Source organism: Urocitellus parryii, chromosome 5, assembly GCF_045843805.1.
Source record: "Urocitellus parryii isolate mUroPar1 chromosome 5, mUroPar1.hap1, whole genome shotgun sequence".
NCBI classification, from domain to species: domain Eukaryota; kingdom Metazoa; phylum Chordata; class Mammalia; order Rodentia; family Sciuridae; genus Urocitellus; species Urocitellus parryii.
The window spans coordinates 181,087,097-181,114,005 of NC_135535.1; the positions used below are offsets into that span (position 1 = coordinate 181,087,097).

General features: G+C 35.5%; 1 protein-coding gene across 2 annotated transcripts in view; it reads left to right on the plus strand.

Annotated features, from left to right (window-relative positions):
- The window catches only part of Lcor (ligand dependent nuclear receptor corepressor), a 129,461-nt gene that overhangs the window by 2,313 nt on the left and 100,239 nt on the right, over positions 1-26,909 (plus strand). The gene's annotated exons all lie outside the window — the stretch shown is intronic.

Sequence of the window (26,909 nt, forward strand, 5' to 3'; positions counted from 1 at the left end):
AATCCTTCTGCCTCAGGTACCCTGTCCCTCCACTTTTTAAAAAAGTATGTCATTGCTAGCATTAGTGGTCAGTTACTACTGCTTGATAGTGTTTTGTTTTGTTTGGTGACTTATAAAATCCCTCTGTAAATATCGCAATTTAATAGCAAAATTAGATTCAATCTGGTGATCAGTTTTCTTAAAGTATACTTTTAACTCCCAAATTTCCACTTTCCAGGTAGAGTTGAGGACGTTTTGGAGTCCAGAGTGCAGAGTGGTATTTTAGTCTTAAACATATATTGATACTAAAATCAATTTCACCGCACATTTTCTCCTATTATATGAAATTTAGTTTTTTGAGAGGAGCATTCTAAGTAAATTAGTTGTATTAAGTTTATATTTAAAAGGGGTGGCAGTGATCCTTTTGTAGTCCAAAAGGCAACTGTGCTGTTTACTATCAAATGTAATGATTCCTTTTTTATTTTAATGGGGTCGGATCTGAAATAGTTAATCTTCTGATTGTCTTGGCTGGTTATTTTAAATACTTTGGGATTTTTTATTTCCTAAATGAGTTAATTTATAGCACTCTTTGGATTAAAAATGAATTTTTTGGGGGGTGTACTCTGGATTGAATCCAGATGCACTTAACCACTGAGCCACATCACCAGTCCCCTCTTTTTTTTTTTTTTTTGAGATAGGGTCTTGCTAAATTGTGTAGGGCCTCACTGAGTTGCTGAGGCTGGCTTTGAACTTGCAATCCTCCTACCTCAGCCTTCCTGAGTTTCTAGAATTACAGGAGTGTACCGCTGCTCCCAGCTAAAAAGGAATTCTTAATCATTTCCAAAATCTAATTTTCCTTTCTACTTCTTTTTGGGGTATGTGGGGAAGACAAGTCAATGTTGGTGGTGGAGTATTAGTTGCTGATTCCAGATTGTTTAGTTGAACTGGAATTAGTGCAGGTTGAATATGAGTATCCCTTATCTGTAGTGCTTGGGGTCAGAAGTGTTTCAGATTTCAGAGTTTTTCAGATTTTGGAATGTTTGAATAGATTTTACTGGTTGAGCATCAGGAAATATGAAATACTCCAATACTTTTTGAGCATTTTTTATTAGAAATGCTAAGTGGGTTCACACAGTGATTATGATCAAGATGGGTATTTGGTTATGAGGTGATTATTGAGGAATCCTATGGGACTTAATATTACCTACAAGATTCTAGGAAGATCTAGGCTTTCTCTGATGTGATGTAACCTATTGCTTGGCTGCTCCTCACCCTTATTCTCAAGCTTTTCCCAGTGTGGGGAAAGTTGTGATTTTAGTTTAGCTTTAGATTGGCTAAGAAAACAATAACAGGGTCAGTCTTTTTGGCTTATATAAAGGTATTTCAAATTATTCTGATTCCCTCAAATTTATAACTGGGGCAATTCTAGGAAACATTTGAATGCCAGTTTTTAGCCTTAATGGGGCTACACAGTATGGCCGGAAATTTCTTATGAAGTGAAAATTGGTTATTTGCCGTCTTTGGAAACTTGCCACTTCTGAGCACCTGCCTAATATTTAGCTACTTGAATTAATATTTTTAGGAATGAAAGGCAGTTTAATAAGTGCTTATTAGTTCTTTTAAGTATTTGTTAAGTATCCATCTTTTACCAGGCATTGTGGGCAAAGATATTGGGAAAATTGCACTAACTTTCAGGAACTTGTAGGCCTTAGAGGAAATGTAATGTATTCAGTTATTGTACAAAGCAAAAATGTGCTATATGATAGTACAGGCAAGCGCTGGCATATTGAGAAGTGAGAGAAATCTCTTGAGATGATGAAGGCAGGCTTCTTGAGGAAGGTGACAAATTTTTGCTTACTTTTGATGAATATGTTAAAAGAATTCCATTCATGAGAAGTAGCATGAGCAAAAGTGGAAAAGAATAGCAATGAGTTGTCGGTTTAAGCTGCAGACAATGATTAGTGTACAGGGCATGGAGATGCTACAGGTTTGTAAAGTTAGGTTATAAATTTTTCAAATGCAGGTTAAAAAGGGGAGACTTTGTTAGGCAACTTGCAGTTTCTATCACATTGCTTTCTTTTATAATTCCATTGTGGAATTCTACAATGAACAGGTTGTTTTCAAGCCATCTTGATAGGGACAAAATTATCCACAATAGTACTATATTTGAAGTAAGCTCATTTGGAGGTTATTCCCTAGGTACTGTTGCATTTATTCTTTTAGAGTTGCTTAAAATCAATGGCATATTCATTCTTTGAATATCCTTAGTCTTGGCAGATTTTCATCCTTATAGGATGAATTGATTATTTGGAAACAGTCAAAAAGTATCTGCTGCATAGTACGGCAGATAAAGGTGTATATTAAATAATGAGATTGGTTTTCTTGCTTGGCTTGCAAACTGGCTCCGAAAGCTCAGCAAATGGGTTTGATGTATTTTGATATACCTCTGAATCTGTCTTTTAATTCTTACCTTTTTTTAATGTCTATCCATCTGCTGTGTGGGATCTTGAGATGGGAAAAACTACTTTTTGTGGTTTCAAGTTAAAAACTTAATATCACTACTGTACAAAGTATCTTTTAATTTATCTGCAGATATTTAAAAATTATTTTTACTATTCCATGCATTTGCATATTGCTTTGGGGATAATTCCATTATAAAATGTCTATATCTTGAATTTTTTCTTATTTTAATTGAGATATAATTCACATACTGTAAAATTCACCTTTTTGAAGTGTGTGATTCAGTGATTTTTAGTTGTATTGACAAAGTTGTGTATATATCATGACTAATTCAGAACTTTTCTTACCTAAAGGCAGTCATTTCCCAATACTTTTATGACCCAGCTCTTGATAGCCACTAATCTACTTTGTTTCTGTGGATTTTTCTAGTCTAGTATTTTTTTTTTTTTTTTTTGAGAGAGAGAGGGAGAGAACTTCTTTTAATATGTATTTTCTAGTTTTCAGTGGACACAACATCTTTATTTTTATGTGGTGCTGAGAATCGAACCCAGTGCCCCGTGCATGGTCACCCGTTGAGCCACATCCCCAGCCTTAGTCTGGTATTTTATGTAAATGAAATCATTATGTGGCCCTTAATGTCTGACTTCCTACCCATAGCATACTGTTTTTAAGGTTCATCCAAGATTGTAACAATTATCAGCAGTTTTATTCCCTTTATGACAAAATAATGCTGCTTTGTATGGACATACTATTGTTTGTGTAGCCATTCATTGGTCAGTGAACATTGGTTGTTTCCAGTTTTTGGAGACTCTTCACTATTGACTATTATGATAATGCTTCTATGAACACCTGTGTAAGTTTTTATGTAGGCATTTATTTTTAGTTCTCTGTGTTTATACTTAGGATAATATTGCTGTGTCATATGGTAATTTTATGTTTTAGCTTTTTTTTTTTTTTTTTGGCAGTGTTAGGATTAAATTTAGGGCCTCATACATGCTGGGCAACTGCTCAATCACTTAGCTATATTCCTAGCCATGTTTTTAACTTTTTGAGGGATTGCTAAATCATTTCCCAAAGTGTTGCAGTACTGTAGATTCCTATCAGCATTTTCTGAGGGTCCTAATTTCTCCATGTCCTCTCTAACACTTTATATTACCCCTCTTTTTCTTTCTTATTATAGCTACGCAGATGAGTATGAAGTGCTACCTCATTGTGATTTTGACTTGTATTTCCCTAATGACTGGTGATATTAAGTTTGTTTGTATTTGTTGGCCATTTGTATATCATCTTTGGGGAAATGTTGTCTGTTCAGATCTCTTGCCAGGTTTTCAGTTGGCTTATTTATATATTTTTATTACTGAGTGGTAAGAATTCTTTGTTTTCGGAATACTAGACTCTTCATCAGTATATTGTTTTACAAATATTTTTTCTCTTCATACCCCAGTTTGCAAAATATTACAAATCAATATGTAAGCAGATAGACTGTAATGAAAGCTAAACTGCAGTATATCTTGTGAAGGGAATAATGGATATAGTAATGGAGTGATGAGAGTAACATAATTATTCAAGAAAGGATTGTTTAAATATCTGTTCTATGTATTATTAATTAGTTATTTGATAGAGTTGTGTAATAATACAGACACATCTTTCTATCCAAATCTAAATTCCTACCATTGTATGTCACAGATATAGAGTTTAAATATCACAGATAATATAGTGTGTACCACATTGTTCAAATCTGTTTTATGCCTGAGTTTTGGATAGTAAATAACAAGGGTTTGCTTGGAGAAGGATACCTTTACATTGCTGTATCACAAACATTTGAATCTATTTCATTTCTGAGTTCAAATAGTAAGAATTCTAGTAGTGAGAAAATTCTACACTGTAACAGTATTTTTAGAAACTAAGATTATATTTTGCTTACATATTTATTTAGGTGGTTTTGAGGATTGAACCTAGGGCCTTGTGTATGCTAGGCAAGTGCTATACTAACAGAGTTACCTCCCTAAGCCCTTATTTGCATTTCATTAATCCAGAAATCTGGCAAGTTATGCAGTTAATGGCAAATTAACTGTATGATTTTGTTTTCTGCTAACCTATACTGTTTCAAAGGGGTGTTTTGAATTTTGTTTTTATTTTGGTTTCTCTGATTTTTGAATTGGTTAGGTTTGATCTCATAGAGTATCAGGTGTAATGATGTCTTAAGGATGAAATTAAGCTTTATGGTGAAGTATGTAGCAAAATCTGTTTAAGAATGATGTCTTAAGGATGAAATTAAGCTTTATGGTGGAGTACGTAGCAAAATCTGAGAATACAAATCCTTTGCTTAATGGATTATAAAGGGGAAGTTAGGGAAGTTATTCAGTAATGATGGACAGCTTGTAATGATTTTTATCTTTTTATATTCACTTTGTTTTACATTTTTAAAAATATTTTTTAGTTATAGGTGGACACAATGTCTTTATTTTATATTTATGTGGTGCTGCAGATCGAACCCAGTGCCTCATGAATGCTAGGTGAGTGCTCTATCCCTGAGCCACAATCCCAGCCCAAGTTTTACATTTTAAAATCTATTTTTTGTTAAAGAATTACTTTAATATATAAATTAAGCATTTTTTTTTCTGAATTCATTATCATGTAAGCCGATGAAACTACAGGTGTAAAACTGGTATTTGTTTTAAGGCCCTTATTGCAATGATATTATTATATCAGAATAATTGAAGGAGCTAGTTTTATCTAATATGCATTTTTAAATTGTAAGAGCAAGACAACCTTATGATAAGCTTATTTTTGATAAAATCTGAATCATTTTATCATTATCAATAAATGATTATCACATACATTTTTTTTGGTAGTTAATTTTTTAGAGGTTTGCAGAGAGTAAAAGTATCCTTTACCTCTTCTAAATTTACAATAGGAAGGGAAAGAGAAATTAATATTAAAAGGATCTTTTTGGCAACTTATAAAGACCGTGTCTTAAAATAAAAAGGGTCAGGGATATAAACAATACTAAGAGTACCCCTGGGTTCAGTCCCCAATACTGCAAAATCAATCAATCAATCAATAATATTTGTGTGATTATAATGTACAAATTAAAAAAAAAGATTCTGTGTAAGGTTGTATCTTATTTAGTAAAATCTCACTTGTAAAAATGTGATTTTTACCACAAAGAAATGGGTTTCATTTGACAGCAGAATTCATATTAGATTTAAGTAACCAGCTCCACCGGTACATTTGGAATGAGTGGTTTATTAAAAAAGCTTTATTTTATTTATTTATTTTTGTGTTGCTGGGGATTGAATTTAGAGCTTTGTGCATACTAGGAGAGTGCTCTACCACTGAGCTATATTCTTAGCCCACGGGAAGGAATTGTTGGCTTTGTTTAAACATGCAATTAGATGATACTTTATTTTTCACATTAAAAAAAAATTCTTCCTAATGTATGGGAATTTGTGGGTTTTTTTTTTTTTTTTGGATACTTGAGAGTACTTTGTACCACTGAGGTATATCTCCAATCTTTTTTATTTTTATTTTTGAGACAAGTTATTACCAAGTTACTTCAGCCTGTCTAAATTGCTGAGGATGGCATTGAGTTTGCTGGGCTCCTTCCTTGGCCTCTGGAGTTGCTGGGATTAAGGCATGGGATTAAGGCACCTGTTAGCCACTGCATTTTGTGAACTTTGACCTAGATACTCGAATTCTTCCAATTAGTACAGATTGTTTTCTAGGTATTTACCTTTATTTCTACCCACTGATTCTTCTGTTTTCTTTTCCCCTTTTTTCCCACATTTTTAATTTATTGTTTATCAAAACTGGAAGGATGCTAGAACTTTTTCTTAGTCATATCAATTAAAGGGAAAGGAATTTAAAAGGAATCTCATTTTGGAAAAGTTTAGACATAACATGAAAGTAGAAAGAATAGTACTATAAACACCCAGCTACATTGACTAGTGGCCGTTCTGCATTATTTTGAAACAAATCCTAGACACTGTTTAATATTAAATCTCTTTTTGTTTGGTACCATCTCTTTCCAACTTCATATCCCAAGTGGTTTTCAAATTTGAAGAAATACATGAGACATCTAAATATGGTAAAGACATATCTTTGCTTTTGTTCTCTAGTAATGTTTCTAAAGAGCTAGCATAGCTGGGGTGGTGGTACACACTGTCATCCCAGCTACTTGGGATGTTGAGGCAGAAAGTTGGCAAGTTGGAGGTTACCCTGGGCACTTACTATCTCAAAGTAAAATGAAAAAGGACCGGAGATGTAATTGAGTGGCAAAGTATTTATCCAACATGCTCCAAGCCCTGGGTTTGATCCCCAGTTCCACCAAAAAAAACAAAACCCTAGCCATGTAAGAGCCCTTTGATGTGAACACCTTATTATAAAGGTGGAGAAACAGGGTTAAAGATTTCATTAATGGTTATTCAGCCAAAAAATTTTAGACCTGGGATTGGAATTCAAAATTCTGTGCTTTTCAAAGCTTTATGCATATTCCCTCTTTTTTGTTTTGTTTTGGTACTTATTTATATCCCCAGTCTTTTAAAAATTTTTTGTTTTGTTTATTTTTGGTACCAGGGATTGAACCCAGGGGAATGTAACTACTGAGCCACATTCCCAGCCCTTCTTATTTTTTTATTTTGAGGAGGGATCTTGCTAAGTTGCTGAGGCTAGACTTTGAACTTGCTGTCCTCCTGCCTTAGCCTCCTGATCCTTTTTTATTTTTGAGAGGGATCTCACTGAATTGCCTAGTTGCCCAGAGTTGAACTTGTGATGTTGCCTCCGCCTCTCAGGTTTCTGAGATTATAGGAGTGTGCCGCAGCACTTGGCATCCCTTTCTTTTTAACATTTCATATTTGGTGCTGTCAAGTTGCCCTTTGATTCCAGTTACTGGTCGCTTACCTGCTTTATATTACATGAGGAATTCTGGTTTCTCTATTTATAATTTTACCATAAATAATAACATTATTACATTTTCTGTTCTCTGGCCTAGAATGGAATGTTTTACCAGCTTCTCACTTAAAAAAATTTTTTTTAAGTTGTCAATGGACTTTTATTTTTTATTTTTTTTTTAGTTAATGGTATTCAGAACTATATGGATTTCTGGGCTGAATATTTCTACTGGTTTAATTTTTCTTCATGTATTGCTAGACTACCCATTCTTCCTCATTAGCTGAGGTTCTTTGGCTTAGGCTTAGGAGAGGAAAGAACAGCAAAAGATAGCCAAGTGATACTGTTTCTAGGCCTTCAGTTTGGCAAGTCTCCTGTGTGGACCAGCCTAGTTGACAGAGCACTTCGGAGTTTTTAACAAAGGCAATGAATGTCGTAACAGTGTGCTTAGGTACTTGGCCTTTTCCTCTAGTCATGTCTTTACCAGAAACCTCAAGGGTGAAGGTATTGCAAATGGGATCAAGCAGATTGAGAATAGGATTCAGAATTTCTGGATCTTAGCCAAATGCCTTCTTACTTCTAAACTTCTTAATGGCAATTTACATTTGGTGCATTTGGCAAAAAATATTTTAAAGTATCTGATATAAAGACAAGTTGCTGAGAAGGGTTAGGAAGAGATTTGGGTCTATTTATTTATTTATTTATTTATTGATACTGTGGATTGGTGCTTAATGACTGAGCCACATCCCCAACCCTTTTTAATTTTTTAGATTTTGAGGCAGGGTCTTTCTAAGTTGTTTAGGGCCTCGCTAAGTCGCTGAGGCTGGCTTTAAATTGGGTATTCTTCTGCTTCAGACTCCCAAGCCACTGGGATTACAAGACATTCTGCCACTATGCCCAGCATGAGATTTGGCAAATTTTTGAAAATGATATGTTGTTTTGGGAATTTCGTGGATCACTGATCTTAGATGAGATAATGCCTTATTAGAAGGCACAGGAAAATGTGACAAAGGTGATAGGGAGAAATTCCCATCAAAATTAAATGGGAGAGCCAGGCGTGGTGGCTCACACCTGTAATCCCAGTGATTTAGGATCCTGAGGCAGGAGGATTGCAAGTTCAAAGCCAGTTTCAGTAATTTTGCCATTACCTAAGCAACTCGGCAAGACACTGTCTGTAAATTGAAAAGGGGCCAGGAATAAATAAATAAATAAATGGGAATCTCCTTGCTTTTACTAAGAATAAAAAATGAGATATATAAATGTTTTCTCCTATATTGATATGTGGCTTTTACATTATATGATTAATGAAATAAATACTACTCTTATCATATGTGTGAGATTCAAATTGTTTAGTAAGGAAGCTTGGCAAAGTTTAACTTATAAATCACAATAAAATGATAATTTAATCATTGATGGACATTAAGAAGTTCTTAAGTCTTTGGTAACAGTTACTGGAAACAGAAACCTTTCAAATGTTTATTTTTCTGTGAGTGTTTAATGGAACTAATTATCTTTTAAAAATGATCATGTTCAAAACTACCCTTAAGATTTTATCTCACTCCAGTCAGAATGGCAGCTATCAAGAATACAAACAACAATAAGTGTTGGACAGGATGTTGGGGGAAAAAGACACACGCATACATTGCTGGTGAGACTGCAAATTGGTACAGCCAATCTGGAAAGCAGCATGGAAATTCCTTGGAAATTGGAATGGAACCACCATCTGACCCAGCTATCTCACTCCTTGGTTTATACCCAAAAGACTTAAAAACATACTGCAGGTATACTGCCACATCAATGTTTATAGCAGCACAATTCACAATAGGTAAATTATGGAACCAACCTGGAGGCCTTTCAGTAGATGAATGGATAGGGAAACTTTGGTATATATACACAGTGGAACATTACTCAGCATTAAAAGAGAATAAAATCATGACATTTGCAGATAAATGGATGAAATTGGAGGATATAATGCTAAGTGAAGCAAGGCAATCCCCAAAAAACCAAAAGCCAAATGGTTTGTTTGATTGGAGGATGCTGACTCATAATGGTGATTTGGGGGAGGGGAGCATGGGAGGAATGGAGGAACTTTAGATAGGGCAAAGGAGAGAGGGGAAAGGAGGGGGCCAAGGGGTGGAATGATGGTGGAATGAGTTAGACATCATTTCCCTAAGTATATGCATAAGACGAATGGTGTGAAAATGGTGGTCAGTGTACTAAAATTTTATCTACCTATTGGAAACTTTATGGTTATTTTTGGCAATAATATTTTTATTGTACTTAATGTTAAATTGTCTAGATCTGGTTTCTCTTTTGGAAAGACAGTACATAGGATAAAATAACATGAATTTCCAAAAATTTTTTGAGAGTTTTTAAAATTTTACTGTATTAATTTCTTAAAAGAAAAACAGCATTTAGTGATAAAGCTGTTTTCTTTGTGAGACGTGTGTGACCAGGTTTTATGAGTGTGTATACTTCCTATGTATAGCCTTTCATTGTATGTTTATTGAAATAGGTTTATATGAGAACCAGAAGGCCACATAACCACTGAAAGCAGTTTCAAAAAGACCTATGGCTTAGGTTACAAATATATAATCTTATGTTAAAGATAACATTCTCTTTGGTCCCCGTCTCCTTAGGCCAGGAACTTCCTCCTAATTTTATATGTGTCCATGCCAGAGACTAGTACATTTTATTGGAGAAACAAAGATAACATGTAAGTGGGGTAAAGCTAAGAGAAACTAGAATTTTTCACATTTGGCAAGAAGACTGAAGATAGAAATCAACAGGAGCTATAAATCTATAGGGAACTTAATTTTTCTAAGAAAGTAGGCTGCACTAGGTGACGGTACAACCTGAATGAATTGTTTTGGTCAAGACTGTTAAAACCAGGGCTGGGATTGTGGCTCCATGGTAGAGCACTTGCCTCACATGCGTGAGGCACTGGGTTCGATTCTCAGCACCACATATAAATGAATAAAACAAAGGTCCATCAACAACTAAAAGAAATTTTTTAAAAAGATTGTTAAAACTATTAAGAAGATGGGCTAGTGTTCTAGCTCAGTGGTAGAGTACTTGCCAAGTATGTGTGAGGCACTGGGTTTGATTCTCAGCAGCACACATAAAAATATAAATACATAAACAAATAAATAAAGGTCCAGTGACAATTTTTAAAAATATTTTTTAAAAACTATTAAGATTGAGTTATCCATAGGTTTTTATTTTTTGGTACCAAGGATTTAACCCACAGGGGCTTTACCACTGAGTTACATCTCCAGCTCTTTTTTTAAATTTTATTTTGAGACAAGGTCTCACTAAGTTGCTTAGGGACTCCCTAAATTGCTGAGGCTGGCCTCTAATTTGCAATCCTCCTGCCTTAGCCTGCTGAGTTGCTGGGATTATAAGCATGTGACACTACACCTGGCGAGAATTTTATTTATTTATTTTTTCTTTTGGTGCTGGGGATTGAACCCAGGGCCTTGTGCATGCAGGGCAAACACTCTACCAGCTGAGCTATATTCCAGCAAGATTTTGATTGTTTAAAAAAAGGAGAATGTAAATTAATGGAAAGAATGTTTTAATGTGGTTATACTGAAGTATAAAATAAAATATATAAATTAACATTGTGAAATAATAGATAAGGGACCAGATATATTGAGGACCTTTTTTGCAATTTTTTTCCCTTTTCCTAAGGGTTTGAACTTAACTTTAGAAAAAATGGAAGATTTTTTTTCTTATTTAATGATTAATTTTATTGTTGCCTCTTAGATGTTATTCCATAGATATTATTTTCTAAAACTATATGAAGATGTTTGGGTAAAAATACCTTTAGCTGTAAGTAAGTAAGCCAGCCCATATTTTGTCAAGATATTCTTTTAAGAGATGATCCAAGTGAAATCAACTACATTGAGAAATAGGAATACTCTGAGGCCAGTTATAAATAGAAAAGAAGGTAATATAGAGATGATATTTAAAAACAGGAAGACTGTGTTGTTCAATCATGCTGTGGCCAATCTCTGGTTTCCTTGACTCAAGAGCAGAAGGATAGCAGGACACAGTGGAACATGCCTGTAATCCCAGCAACTCAGTTGGGGCTGGAGGATTGCAACAGCCTCAACAATTCACTGAGGCCCTAAGCAATTTAGTGAGACTATCTCAAAATAAAACATCTAGGGATGTTGCTCAGTGATAAGGAGCCCCTGGGTTAAACAAAACAAAACAAAACAAACAAAAAGCAGAAGTATAAACGAAGATACTAAGGATACTGTTGCTATTATATTTGGTTGAATTATAAGATAAACAGCATATTTTAAAACTGGATGTTGAAAATATGTTCTTAGATGGCAGCATATATAGGATCTTTGGGTATTTGGTCCAAAAATACTGCGTAGGTTTCTGTCAGGAATGTTCTTTCAAGAATAATTAGCTTTTGCATGATGCAGCTTTTCATTAGCTTTCTTTCCGACTTCATATATCTCTTTTCTTTTTTCTTTTCATCCATGTAAAATAAGTTGTTTTATTTTGGGATCTACATCAAATTAAGAAACTGAGTTTTTCGTTTAAGTGTGTATGTGTATTTTTGAAAATAAATGTATATATGTTTTATTCTGGGGAAACAGTCTTCTTCAGAAGCTCATGGAGATCAAAATGACTTTGAAAGTAAAAAACAGTGGTGGTGGGGTTAGGGTTGTAGTTCAGTGGTAGAGCACTTGCCTAGCTTATGTGAGGCACCAGGTTTGAATCTCAGCGTCGCATAAAAATAAATGGTCCATTGACAACTAAAAAAATTTTAAAAAATTGGTGATGATAGTTAAAGAGAATAAAGTGAACTAGACAAGATTATGTGATATTCACTATCCAGTCAAGTTTTTTTTTTTTTTTTTTTTTTTTAAAGTACCAGGGTTGAACTCTGGGCATTCAACCACTGAGTTACATCCCCAGCCCTATTTTGTATTTTATTTAGAGACGTGGTCCACTGAGTTGCTTAGTGCCTTACCTTTTTTGAGGCTGGCTTTGAACTTGCAATCCTCCTGCCTCAGCCTCCCAAGTCACTGGGATTACATTCGTGTACCATTAGGCCCAGCTCAGGTGTTTTTTTAATAGCTAGTTTTGGCTCTCTTTGCACCATTATTTGCATTGCTTCCATAAGAATTTTATTTCGAATATAATTATATTTTGATATAATGGAAACCATTTTGTCTCTTTTGGTCTTTGTTGTCCATGACTTTAAAAAAAAAAATTAAGCCGTACAGACTTTCTTACAGGTCAGAATTACTTCTCCATTTCTAACAGTTTAAAAATGTGCTTGGGTAGTACATTTATTTATTAATTTTTTTTTTTTAAGTTTTAGATGGACATAATATTTTTATTTTCATGTGTCACTGAGGATGAAACCCAGTGCCTCACATGTGCTAGGCCAGTGCTCTACCACTGAGCCACAACCCCAGCTTTGGTAGTACATTTATGATAATAGGAATAAACTTTATTTTGTTAATATTGTTAATATCATAAAAAAGTATACAGTTTTCTCTCTTGACTTTTCCATAAGATGGTGTTTCAGTTATTTGTTACCACAATAACGTTACATGTTAAACAATCACAAGACTTGAGTGACATATAAGTAGAAGTATTTATTGAACTCAGAAGTCTAGGTAGTTCAGCTGATCTGGGCTGGGCTTGCTCATGTAGTTAGCTGCGTGTTTACTAGTCGGTTCTGTTGATCTTGACTGGAATTGCTCCAGTTGATGTAAGTTCAGTTAAATTGGGGTGATTGGAGCAACTAGGCCCAAATCATGCTTCTCAATCTTTAGTAAGATAAGATAGCTTGGGCCTGCTAAAGCATGGTGGAAGTACACAAAACAAACAGAAATAAGGAAGCACTTTTTAAAGCTTCTGCTTGTATGATATCTGCTAATATCTCATTGACCTAAAGCAAGTCTTGCTATTGAGCCCCCAGTCCTAGTGGGAGGGTACTAGGGTTGGAGAACTGGGACCATTTACAATTTATTTCAGAAAACATTAGCTTTTATTTATATTCATAGAAGATATTTGCCAGGTATGTGTTTAGGAACATATTTTGTCATTTACTTTGTATAGTAAACCTGGAAAGAGTATGGTATCCTTTTTATTTACTTAGGAAGGAACCTAGAAGGATTAATAACACACAGATGTGACAGAACTGGTGATTTTGAATCTAGGCTTTTCTGACTTCAGTTTAGATTCTTTCACAACTTGTAATCATGTAAATGTTGTTTTTTTTTAAATTTTCCTCCAAAGTGTTTCTTATTTGTGGGAAAATTTTTTGGTTTTTATTGTCTTTTATTCTGAATATCTTGTTTTGCTCTCTAAAGATCTTTTTCTCTTGTGGTAGCAGCTTTTTGATGTTCTTTAGAGAGCCATCTTTTCTGCCACCTTTAGTTCCATCATTTACATGAGACAGATGTACTCCTGGGACTGATAGCCATTCATTGAACACAGTGGTTCAGGGACCAGCCCTGAGAATTTGGTTGATGGAGATCGTAGAAAAGGGGTCTCTCTTCTTCAGGCTAGCTAATTGTAAGTGAGAAGTAGCCACCATGTGGGGAGAGCCCGTCTCTGAGGGAAGCTCTGTGCTAATGTATGAGACATGGGGAATGATGGATGGGGAGAGAATTACTCCTGTGCACTTGGATCCAGTGGAGCATGAAGGAAGCTCTTAAAAAAACTGCTTGAGCAAATAACTATGCCTTTTTTGCTCAAGCCCAATGATGTTGAGTTTTATCTCTTGAAATCAAAAGTTTTAACTATTAGTGTTTTGTTTGCTTGCTTGTTTTTTCATGGTACTGGGGATCACTTGAGCTGGCTCTTTTTATTTTTTTATTTTGAGACAGGGTCTTTTTAGTTCCCAGGCTGGCCTTGGAACTTGTGATCCTCCTGCCTCAGCCTCCTAAGTAGCTGGTATTACTAGCATGTGCCACTGTACTTGGCCTATTGATGTTTTTAATATTGTGTTTTTCTAGAGAATTTGTGCCTCTGTAAAATGAACAAAAATTGAATAGCTTATTTTAGGCAGACAGTGTGATAAACAAATTCTCTGGCCTTTGGGGAATGGGAAAGGATAGTTCACTTGGAATAGTACTATATCAGAAAGGAGCCTACTTAGGATACAGCATAGGCAAAGGAGTTACTAGATTTAGTAACTAAGAAATACAATCTCACCACTATACTACCAGGCATTCTCTTCCTTTTTTTTTCTTTTCATTCATTTTTAGTTGGATGGACACAATAATTTTATTTTATATATTTATTTTTATGTGATGCTGAGGATTGAACCTAGGGCCTCACATATGCTAGGCAAGTACTCCACCACTGAGCTACAACCTCAGCCCATTCTTTTCTTTTTTAGTGAATAATTCAGGTACCTCTGAGTACCAAATGATATTAAAAATATATACACACACATTGCATATGTGGCTGTTCATTTCAATTTTGGTTACTTCTGTCTCAAGACATTTTATTTAAAAAAGTACCAGTGAACCAGTATTCTAACTGTTGATTATGATATCATGTTAACAAACATGATTTAGGTAAATGTAGAGCTTAAATAGAATATTTTAAAAATACAGTAGAATACATGCTTATTTCCAAAGCATCCCCTGTACCTTTTTATTACTGTTGAAGTTTTAAATTCCAGTATGCCATTATCTCACATTTTATTTATATTTGTTATTACATGCATGCAATTTATTTGTTTCTTTTTGTGGTATTGGGGTTTGAACCCAGGGCCTTATAGTTGCTAAGCAGGCACTCTGCCACTGAGCTACATCCCCAGCCTTATTACATGTAATTCAATCTTTATAATAATCTTACCATGAGACTGTTAATTTTGTAAATGGCTAACTAGCTGTGTGGAATGATGCTACTACAAATTCAGTGTTCAGTGTTAGCTAGGCCTTCAGCACTGGGAATTCTTTTATGTATTTTTGATCAGTCCCTGTAGTTTATCATAGTGGTTCTTTAATTCCCATGAACTTCAGCTTCTTTCTTAGCTGATTATCTTGCCGTCTCCCAAAAAATGAAAATTCATGCTGTTGAAAGTGAGTACTCCACAATATTTTCCCTTTTACCCCAGGACTAGTTAGAAAACTTTTTAGTAGAAAAGTACCAGTTCTTGCTAAAGCAGTGTTTGAAAGCACTGGCCACTTGAACAAAATCATTGAGATATTTATAAAATTTCAAATACCAGATTCTTCTCTAAATCTTGGCTGGGACATGGAAACCTTATTGTTATTATTATGAGGTACTGGGGATTAAAAATGTAATCTTCCTTTTTTGTTCATTATATTTGAGCATGGTGGCCCATGCCTGTAATCCTAGCAACTCAAGAGGCTGAGGCAAGAGGATCATACATTCAAAGCCAGTCTTAGCAATTTAGCAAAACCCTAAGCAACTTAGCAACTTCTTGTCTGGGAAAGAAAAAGAAAAAAAAAGGCCTGGGGATGTGGATGTGCTCAGTGATAAGTGTCCTTAGTTTCAATTCTAGTACATACCCACCGCGGGGGTGGGGTGGGGGGGTGAGAGTAGGTGCAGGGGAGAGGAAAAGAGGAAAGACAGTAGCAGGTGTGGTGTTACACTCTGTAATCCCAGAAGCTTGGAAGACTAAAGGTTTGCAGGTTTGAAGCCAGCCTCAGCAACCTAACCACCTCCAAGTAACCTACTGAGACCCTGTCTCAAAATAAAAAGGACTGGGGATGTGGCTCAGTGGTTAAGTGCCCTTGGGTTCAATCCCTAGTACCAAAAGTGGGGTACAGGCATTGAACTCAGGGGCACTTAACCACTGAGCCACATTCCCAGCCCTATTTTGTATTTTATTTAGAGACAGGGTCTCACTGAGTTGCTTAGAGCCTTACTTATGCTGATACTGGCTTTGAATTTATTATTCTCCTGCCTCAGCCTCGTGAGCCATGGGATTACAGGCCTGTACCACCATGCCCAGCATAATAGTCCCCTTTTTCTACAGTTTAACTTTCCACCATTTCAGTTACCCACAAGTAGTAAATAAAAAATTAAAGAAATAACTTGTAAGTTTAAGTTGTACACCTTTTTGAGTAATAATGAAGTCTCCCATTATTCTACTCTGTGCTGCCTGGGACACGAATGATCTCTTTCCGCAGTGTATTCACGCTGTATAAAATATCTGCTCTTTAATCACTTAATAGGTAGCTTGGTTGTCTGACCAACTGTTACAGAATTGCAATTCTTGTATATAGGTTTAATTCTACCCCTTAATTTCAAGCATCCATTGGCTAAGAGGGGACTGTTATATTTGGAGGTTTCTGAAGTACCAGCAAGTGGAAAAAGGAGAGGGATAGAGATTTTCCAGAGTCCAATTATTAAAGTTGGGGGTGGGCAGCCCCTGAAGAAGTAGGAGGTATTTTTTGCTTGCTTTTATTTATTTATTTATGTATTTATTTATTTTTTGTCGAAATCTAACCCAGACCCTTACATGTGGTAGGCAAGCAAGCACTGTTACATCCCCAGGACAAGAACCTTTAGATGGTCTTGTATGTTGATGCTGCTTTTAGATGTCCAGAGATACTTTCTGTCATGAATGTGATGTAGTGTGCTAGAGATAGAATCAAATGAATCATAAACAGTGATAGGCATGCATAATAAAGCATGAGATAATGAATTTCCTTACAGTGGTGATAATTGTGAGAAAGATATTTCAGTATGACTTTCTCCTCACTCTAGCCAATATTTTAGTGATTAGCATGTCAGTGCTTTTGAGGATGATTATGTTGATGTGTCATTGAGGGAAAGCATTTGAAGCCTTTTTAGGTATGTATGCTTAGGTTTTTATAACTGAAAATTTCTTTTATTGTTTATATTTTGCTGCCAGGAACTCATAGATCTATAATGTAATAAGCATAAATGAATTTGTAATTTTTACATTCTAGAATGTTGAATAGGAGATGATGACCTAGGGGATAGGAAATGGACATGGACACAGTTACAAACTTCTTTCTTCATTCACTGGCTCTTCCTATCTGTTGCCAAGTTTGAGAAAATAACTGGAAAAAAAATTGAGGCCTGTTTTTAACCATATGACACTTTGTAGAATTTTGCTTATATGTATCTTTTATAAGTGGCAGAGATCCAACTTAGATTGGTTTAAGTCAGAAAGATTTTGTTGGTGTATGAACTAGGAAGGTCAGAGAGTAAAGCTATGTTCTGACACGATTGTATCCAGGATTTTGGTGTCATCTAGAATGTCTCCTTTCTCCATCTTTAAGCATTTCTTTCTTCTTTGGGATTCTTTCTTTGGCAAGTATAATGAATGGTAAGGATGGTCAGTGGCAGTTATAGACTTATTATATCATCCTTAAAGTCCAAAATCCTGGAAAGAGATGTGTCTTATTCTGTATTACAACAGCCAAATTGGAAGGATGGGAGGATTTAATTTATTGGTTAGACTTGGGTCATATGACCTTTTCTGGCCAGTAAAGTGTGATTCTATGATTTTACCAAGGAAAGATATCTGCTTTTGAAAAGGGGCTTAAGATCAGCCAGCTTTTATGGCATGAAGGGGCAAAGAATTAATTCTTAAAGCTGGCCATGAGGGCACATCCTTTAGCTGCTTGGAGGCTAAGGTGGGAGGATTATTTGAGCCCACAAGTTTGAGACCAGCCTGAGGAACATAACAGGAACCTGTTTCAACAGCTTTTTCTTCAAATGGAAATTGAATGCTATTCACTTAAGAGAAGTGGGTAAAGGTAAAGCAAAAACCTATAGATATTACATGTAGGAATCCAGGTCTACTTTTTGAAGAAATTAACTGATTTGGACCATGTTATCAGTGGAATTGTATCCCCCCCCCAAAATATGTTGTTCTAACTTCTAGTACCTTTAGATGCAACCCTTTCTGGGTAGAGGGTGCTCACAGATGCAATTCATTTAAGTTGAGGTCAAATTAAGTAGGGCAGGCCCTCATCCAACAGTCCTTATATAAAGAAGGAAATCTGGACACAAACACAGAAGGAAGAGAGGCAGAGATTAGAGTTGAGTCAGATTGCTGTAAACCAAGGATTGCTGGCAATCACTATAAGCTAGAAAGAGGTAAAGGATTCTTCCCTAGATAGAGCCTTGGAAGGGAGCATGGCCCTGCCAGCACCTTGATCACTGCATTCTAGCCTCGAGAATTGCAGGATAATACATTTCTGTTGTTTTTAGCCACAGTTGAGTTGAAGCCATGTTCCTAGTTGATGTCATCATTTCTCAATGTTTGACTCCTAAATAGCACAGTTCAGTGTGTTCTGTAAAAATGCTAAATGCCTTCTTTCATGGTGCTCTTTTTGTCTCTGACCTGCCTATTGTGTCTGTTCTTTTTGGCACTTGATTCTTTATGTGTCAGTATTTTGTTTCCTGAAGGTTGGGAAGATTTGTTCTGGAATTTTGGTATATATATATATATATATATATATATATATATATATATATATTATATTTATTTATTTTGGTGCTGGGGATTACAACCCAGGGCCTTGTGTGCAAGGCATGCACTCTACCAGCTGAGCTATATCCCCAGCCCTGGTAGTCATATTTTTATATTCTGATCTGAAACCCCCTGTCCCGGAGCAGTTATGTTTCTACAGCTAATAATAGCATTAAATATTGCCTTAGTGTAGTGGTTTATGAACATTATTTTAAAAAAATCTTTATATTTGACATCTTAGAAATTAAAGGAGAATCAGTTAATAAAATACACAGCAGAGATTAAAGATAATAAGAATGAAAGTGTCAATTAAGAACAGATCAGCAGAGCTGAAGAATAAGTGTAGAAACTAATGACATAGAGGTCAGTCCTATATTCTGAGAGCCAGGTTGACAAGGAAGTAGATAATGACTCATAGATACTAATTCAAAATGTTCTTTCTCAAATAAAGATGTACTCACTTATAATGGATTGTTAAACAAGGAAAAACACTTGTTTGGGAACAGTCTTGGTTTAGATGACTTAGTTTTATTACATTATTAAAAACATTTAGACTAAATTTATTTTTGAATTTGTTGTAGTATTGGGGATTGAACCTAGGCACTCTACCACTGAGCTACATCCCCAGCTCTTTCATTTATTTTTTAAGGTATTACTAAGTTGCTGAGGCTGGCCTTGACCTCAGCCTCCCAGGTAACTGAGATTATAGATGTGCACTATTAGGCCTGACTGGATTGCATTTTTAATTTATTCTTTGAGTCAATGTTCTGTGAACATTTATACTAGCTATCAGGATCTATGCAGGGATATAGTGTTATGCAGAACAGATTCTGTTGTGGCTTGCATGAATGGGAGAAATATGGATATTAATTACATGAGGAACCAGATGAGAGCTCTAAAAGGAGACATTGTTTCTCCCTCCCTCCCTCCCTCCCTCCCCCTCTCTCTCTCTCTCTCTATGTGTGTTTGTTTGGGAGGGTGGGGGTTGGTGTAACACATTCAGAATTTCTGAAAAAAAAATTCTAATCTATAGATAGATTAGTTGGAATTTGCTAACCAGGGAAAGGAGGAGGGAAAAAGTAGTGGATAGAAAGGATTTTTTTTTTTTTTTCTAGACAGGAGGCTTAACATATGTTTGCAGGGGGGAAAACAAAATAGACCTTGGTTTCTCAAGATTATAAGTTATGTAAATTCTGAGTTATAAATATTTATATTCCTCTCTGACTACTTGATGCACTTAAACATGCTTTACAAAGGTTCATTTTTTTAAAAAAATTGTAGCATATTTGTTAACTTAAAAAAAACAGAAAAACTGACATAAGAAATATCGAGGGGGAGCATTGAATGAGTGTACTGTTAAAACATTGCAGAAAGAAATGACAGTTATACTTAGGCACTGGATATTTCTATAAATTCATAGATACACATTCATTTGAGAATTATGAAGGTTTTCTTTAGTGGGTACTTTGTAGTTCTTACTCTCATTTATTTCAAGATCAAACAGAAGTGATTTTTTAAACCTTATTTTAAATTGAGATATAATTGAAAGCACTTCTTAAGTTAGGACAGTTAGCTACACCCTAGTGACTTCTACACATAAATTTTAGAATCACTCTGTCTTTTTTCAAAATAGTCTGTTGGAATTTTAGTAAAGATTATACCTTAAGTCTACACTAAGTTTAGTGAGCCTAGGTATCTATCTTAATTATGCTGAGCTTTCTACCATGCTTTTTCTTAAAAAATAAAATAGTTATTGGACTGGGGATACACAGCTATAGTCCTGGGTGCTCAGGAAGCTGAGGCAGGAGGATCACAAATTTGAGGTCAGCCTGGGCAACATAGTGAGACCCTGACTGACTAAATAGATAAGTAGGAAGGAAGGAGAATAATTTTAGATAACTGTCAGAGAACCAAACAAATTCTAAACATAAAATCAAAATTAAGGTATAATTTTCTATAACTCTTGACACAGAACCTAGACTGGCCCATCATATTAGATCAGGTTCTTCTGTGAATATAACCTTCTTTCAAAGCATTGTTTCACTTTGTTCTGTTTTTGAATGCTTGAGATTGAACCCATGGCCTGAACACGATAAATGCACTCTCTACTCAGGAGCTATACCCTCAGGCTCATGGTTTTTAATTATGTGCTTTTGACCATCTTATTGTGTATCTCCATGAAGTATTAAGGCTCTTGTTAGTAGAGACTGATTTCTGTCTTGTTCAACATTATATCATTAGGGTCTGGCATTTAGTGGGTATTCCATTACTGCTTATTGCATAGATGAATTAATTTTTGAGTGAATAGAAATTAGTGTCTCAATTCTTTTTAAGCAGATATTCAGGTGACACTGAACCGTATGCTTCATGAGGACATAGACTTATCTGCACTGTTCATCAGTAAGCCTCAGCTAGTGAATGATGAGGCCCATATTTAAATCTGTGTAGGATCTGACTTCATTGCCTGGGTTCCTAACCATGAGTTTTGACTTCTACCTTAAGAAGGAACAATTAGAAGTGGAAAGAAAACCAAACCTAAATTATAGCCATAATAATAACAAAGTCTTCTCCCAGAATGCACTGACATATTACAACTTTGCCACATCAGAGTAAATTTTTCATATTGTCTACTCACTGACAAAATATGAAAAATGTTCATATGTTCTAGTTCTTCTAGATTATTCAGATCCCAAAGACTAATTTCAAGTTTTTTTAATGTTTTGAAAAATAAGTGCTATTTGAAATTGTTATGTCTTCCATAGATATTAAGCCTGGGCTCAAAAACTTATTTCCAGTTTTCTCCTGTTAAGGTAAAATTATTCCCCCCCATCATGTTTTGTGTCCCTTAAAATGAATATCCTATTGCTTTGTCCTCCCTTTCCCCTTCTATAGTCTCCTGTAGTCATTCTGTTTTAAAGCCAAAGATGCTCATGAGTTTAAGAATTACAGCGGTGAAAAACTGGGCTAGAGATTCATCATAGGGATTGCCAGTGGTTTATCTTGATTTACCTTCATATTAGAACTTCTGTGAATGACTGAAGAATCTTAGATTGGAAGACAAATCTTTGCCACTGATAGTAGTAATTGGTTTCCTTAGGCTGTACTGAGTCTGTGAAGTACATGACATTGAGCAGATGTGGACCATGAACCAAATGAAAAACTGCTGCATTTGCCTTGAGGCAAGTGTTATCACCATGCTTTTCAAACTGAGGCATCATATTCCTGAGCATAGGTTCAGGGAAGGTCTTATAAGTTATGGTTTTATGTTTCTTGACTGCCATTTTTGTGCCATAGCTGAGAACTCAAAATACTTTAAAATTTTAATTAAAAAAAAGATTTTTTTTTTTTTTTTTTTTTTGGTACCAGGGATTGAACTCAGGGGCACTCGATCATTGAGCCACATCCCTAGTCCTGTTTTGTATTTTATTTAGAGACAAGGTCTCACTGAGTTGCTTAGTCCCTCACTTTTGCTGAGGCTGGCTGTGAACTCGTGATCCTCCCTCCTCAGCCTCCTGAGCTGCTGGGATTACCACCACTCTGCCTGTCCAAAACATTTTTAAAGAATCTAAAACAAAATTTTATATATTCAAATGCAAATTTTATTTTATTTCTAGGATCTTTCAAAAAACTTTTTGTGCTTGCACTGAGTTGTTGTACACTGTAGCCCAGAATCATCAGATAGATATATGTGTATCTTACACCTTGCCATCAGAGATATTACAAAAAGACACAAGGTCTGAGATACATGTCTTTGAATAGGCACTTGGCCAAAGATTTTAACTCCTGTAAAAGTTATTTAAAAAAAAAAAAAGCTTGTCAGTTGTGTTCAAGGCATTAAGACATTTGTTCTTCAACGAATGTAAAGGTAGAAATAGTTTTCTATGGAGGAATCACTGTAATGTCGGGTTTTTTAAGTCTCTGAAAAATTTTTTTAAAGGATCAGAATAGGAATTTTTTTTTATATTTGGACATTTCCTAAGGACATTACTGTAGTATTTGATTCATTATTGAACTATGAAGTGATACTATAGGCAGGAAAGAACAGCTTTTAGGACTGTATCTTATAAAACAACAACAAACAAAACAATTTGGTACACTTCCAAAGTCATAATGCCTTCACTCTGCAAAGGTCAGGACAGAATCATGGTCTTCAGCTCATCTCCCCATTAAGTTTATTAACTTCTGGTTGAGTCCTACATGGGACCAAATAGTTCATGCAACATGGAAGTAGACCCTGTACCCCATAAGAAACTTGAGATGAGAACTGCCCCCAAACTAGCCCTGTAGCTTTCCCTCCAGAAGTTGTTCCACAGTCTGTAGCTAACTTACGTGCACCTGTGCTTTCATAGGTAGCTATGTCTCATAGTCCAAATACCTGGCATTAGGTATGAATTCTGTTGTTAGGGCACATGTGTTTCACACTGTTGCTGCAGTGTCAGTAAAACGTATTGCTGCACCTGTGGAAATTTCAGAGAGGTCTGTCCAGGGTAACCTTAGTATCAGCAGTTTTAGTTTTAGTCTTTGTTACTATGAGATATTTAAAAGAATGTCCAAAGAATTAAAGTGACCTTGAACTGAGTGAGGGTTTTTTGTTTGGTTTTGATTTTGGATACCAGGGATTGAACTCTGGGGCACTCGACCACTGAGCCACATCCCTAGCCCTATTTTGTGTTTTATTTAGAGACTGGGTCTCACTGAGTTGTTTAGTGCCTCCCTGTTGCTGAGGCTGGCTTTGAACTTGAGATTCACCTGTCTCAGCCTCCCAAGCTTCTGGGATTACAGATGTGTGCCACTATGCCTAGCTTTGAGTGAGGGTTTTTAACAACAGTGGTACAGAGGCATTGATGTTTGTAAATAAAACACACCACTGCCTCTAAAGACAAAACTAAATTAACAAAAAAACATTATTGACAAATTACAGTGATTTATCAATACCAGTGAATTAATTCAGTGAGTACCAGTGAATTCTTCTTTATACCAGTAATAACCTTGGAATTTCTGAATCACAGGAAAGATGTTCTTTTTGTATAACTGTTTTTTGAATGGGCTGTTATTTTTGGTATTTCAGATGATATTTTAAAAAAGAGGTTGTTTTTACTAAAACAGTGTTTTTTTTTTTAGAGAGATTTTTTTTTTAATATTTATTTTTTAGTTTTTGGCGGACACAACATCTTTTGTTTGTATATGGTGCTGAACATCGGACCCGGGCCTCACGCATGCCAGGCAAGCACGCTACCGCTTGAGCCACATCCCCAGCCCAAAACAGTGCATTTTTAAAAACCAAGTGCTATAGGGATAGTATTAGATGAAAGCAGAATCATCCCAAATTCTCTATGCAAAAAATAACTACCATTGTTAACATTCTAAGCAATTCTTAGTATATAGAGACATAAAAGGATGAGCAGAAGGGTAACAGGTAAAGGGATGGATAGTTAGAAAACTAGAAATTCAAAAGGAGGCCCAGTAGTGTGCACCTGTAATCTCAGTGGCTCAGGAGGCTGAAGCAGGAGGATCGCAAGTTCAAAGCCAGTCTGAGCAACTTATCAAGGCCCTAAATAACTCAGTGAGTCCCTGTCTCTAAATAAAACACAAAATGGAGCTGGGGATATGACTTAGTGGTTGAGTGCCCTGAGTTCAATCCCTGGTACTCCCCCTCCCCACCCGCCCAAAAGGAATCACATTATATATGCTATTTGTTTTTTTGTTTTTTTTAATAAACCTTATTTCTGTTTGAATTTAGCCGAAAGGGAAATTGAAGCCATCTCTACCTTGAGATAAAAATCAATTTACAATAAGAAATTCTATAGTCATTTTCTGAAAGCTTTCTCTAAGTTTATGGAGAAAAACTATTTGGGAAAAAACTACGTTATTTTCATTTTTTAAAACTTTTTATTTTATTTTGTTTATTTATTTTGGTATTGACAGTTGTCCCTAGAGGTGCTTCATCACTGAGCCACATCCTCAGCCCTTTCTATTTTTAATTTTGAGACAGAGTCTTGCTAAGTTGCAGGACCTTGCTCAGTGGCTGAGGTTGGCCTTGAACTTGGGATCCTCCTGCCTCAGCCTCCACTGGGACTGTAGTTATTATGCCACTGTGCTCAGCTTAAACTTTCAATTTTAGATTTCCTCTAATTTATGAAAATGGTTGTGCTTTGAAAGGTTAGGAAGTTAGCATTCTAACATTCTTCTTTTTTAAAATATTTTTTTAATAGTAGATGGACACAATACCTTTATTGTATTTTTGTAGTGCTGAGGATCAAACCCAGTGCCTCACACGTGCTAGGCAAGCACTCTACAAACTGAACTCTACAACCCCAGCCCTCTAACATTCTTTTTCTTTTTCTTTTTTAAATTGTAGATGGACACATTACTGTTATAGAATTCATTTATTTTTATGTGATGCTGAGGATCAAACTCAGTGCCTCACAGGTGCAAGGCAAACGCTATACCACTGAGCCATAGCCCCAGACCCTTTAAGCATACTTCAGAAAGCATCGCTCCCCTGAATTGCCAAGTTTTGTTTTTGTTTTATGCTATCCAGGTTTATGAAATTCATATTCTGATTTTTCTTTTTTCTTTATTTGTTCTTTTTATCTATATATGACAGTAGTCTGTTTTGACATATTCATATAGACATGGAATATAGAAAAATAATTGGCAAATAAATGAAAAAAAAATGGAGTATGTCTTATCCTAATTAGGATCCCAGTCTTGTGGGTGTACATGATGGTGAGGTTCACTGTGGTGTATTCATATATGTACATGGGAAAGTTATGTCAGATTCATTCCACTGTCTTTCCTATTCCTATTCTTCCCTCCATTCCCTTTTATCTAATCAACAGAACTTCTCTTCTTCCCCTTCCCTCTTTTTGTGTGTTAGCATCCACTTATATTCTGGTTTTAATCCGAATTTTCATAGTTGTATAAAATTGATTCTGTATTTAAATGCACACAATGCTAGATAAGTTGTTTTGGTGTTAATTCTTCAATGAATAATGACTGAAGTATTCTTCTAGGATTAAAGGATGGGAGGAGGATAAATAGCATCATGGAGACATTAGAAAATATCCTTCTGGTTGCTCAAGGAATATTCATACGCTTTCACCAACTTCTTGCTTGTGGAAAAGAGGACATGGGGCATTTTGTGACCCTGGAAGACTTGTTGAAAATTACTTACTTCACTGATTGTGGGTCTTTACTAAAATGGAAAGTGTTAATAATTAGTTAATAACTAATAACTACATGTTAAACTTAATGCCTTTTAGTAGAGATCAGTATGCTAAGGGTTCTTGCAGAATATTTTCAGATTTCCTCTATTTTATGAAAGTTTTTATTCTATGTACACCATTTTTAAAGATTCTTTGCAATTCTCACTTATTTGTATTTCATCTAGTCTTTGATTCAAATTGTCATTGTCACTTTTTAAGATATTATGCCATTATTCTTTCAGAAATCTTTCATCAGCTCCCCATAATATTCAGGACACAATTCAGACTTTAACATGGCTTTTCAGGCATATTTTAGCTTACTGCTTAATTTTACCTAGTTTATCTCCACGTCCCAATATCAGCATAAAAATAGCTAGAGTATTCATATAGTACTTCATACGCCAGGCACTGACCTAAACAGTCATAATAATTGCTTGTAATTCAGCAAACAGATCATGTAATTTCACTTTATATTTCTTGTTCATTCTCTATTCCATTACTTGAGTATTCTTCATCAGTTTTTTAATACTTGTTTTTTGAGACTCCATTCAATCACTTCTTAGAAGCTGAATTCCTATACTCACATTCTGTACTCCAAACCCTCATCTCTTAAAATTGTTGTGAGATGTTAGGGCACTGCATAAACATAGAGCAACATGTACTGATTGTTTTGTATGACATTAAAATATGTAATGTCTCGCACAAGTGGAACACAGAGTTTCTCCCTCAATTTCATCCTGTATGGCCCCTTTTCCTGCAGAGAGTAGTTCAGTAGGACTGAGTTGCCCTAGTTTAAGAGCAGAAGAAACAAGTTTTATAATTCTTCATCACCACCACTGCCTTCCTCAAACCATATAGTTGAAAACATGGCCCACAGACATGAGGCAAGAAATAGGGAG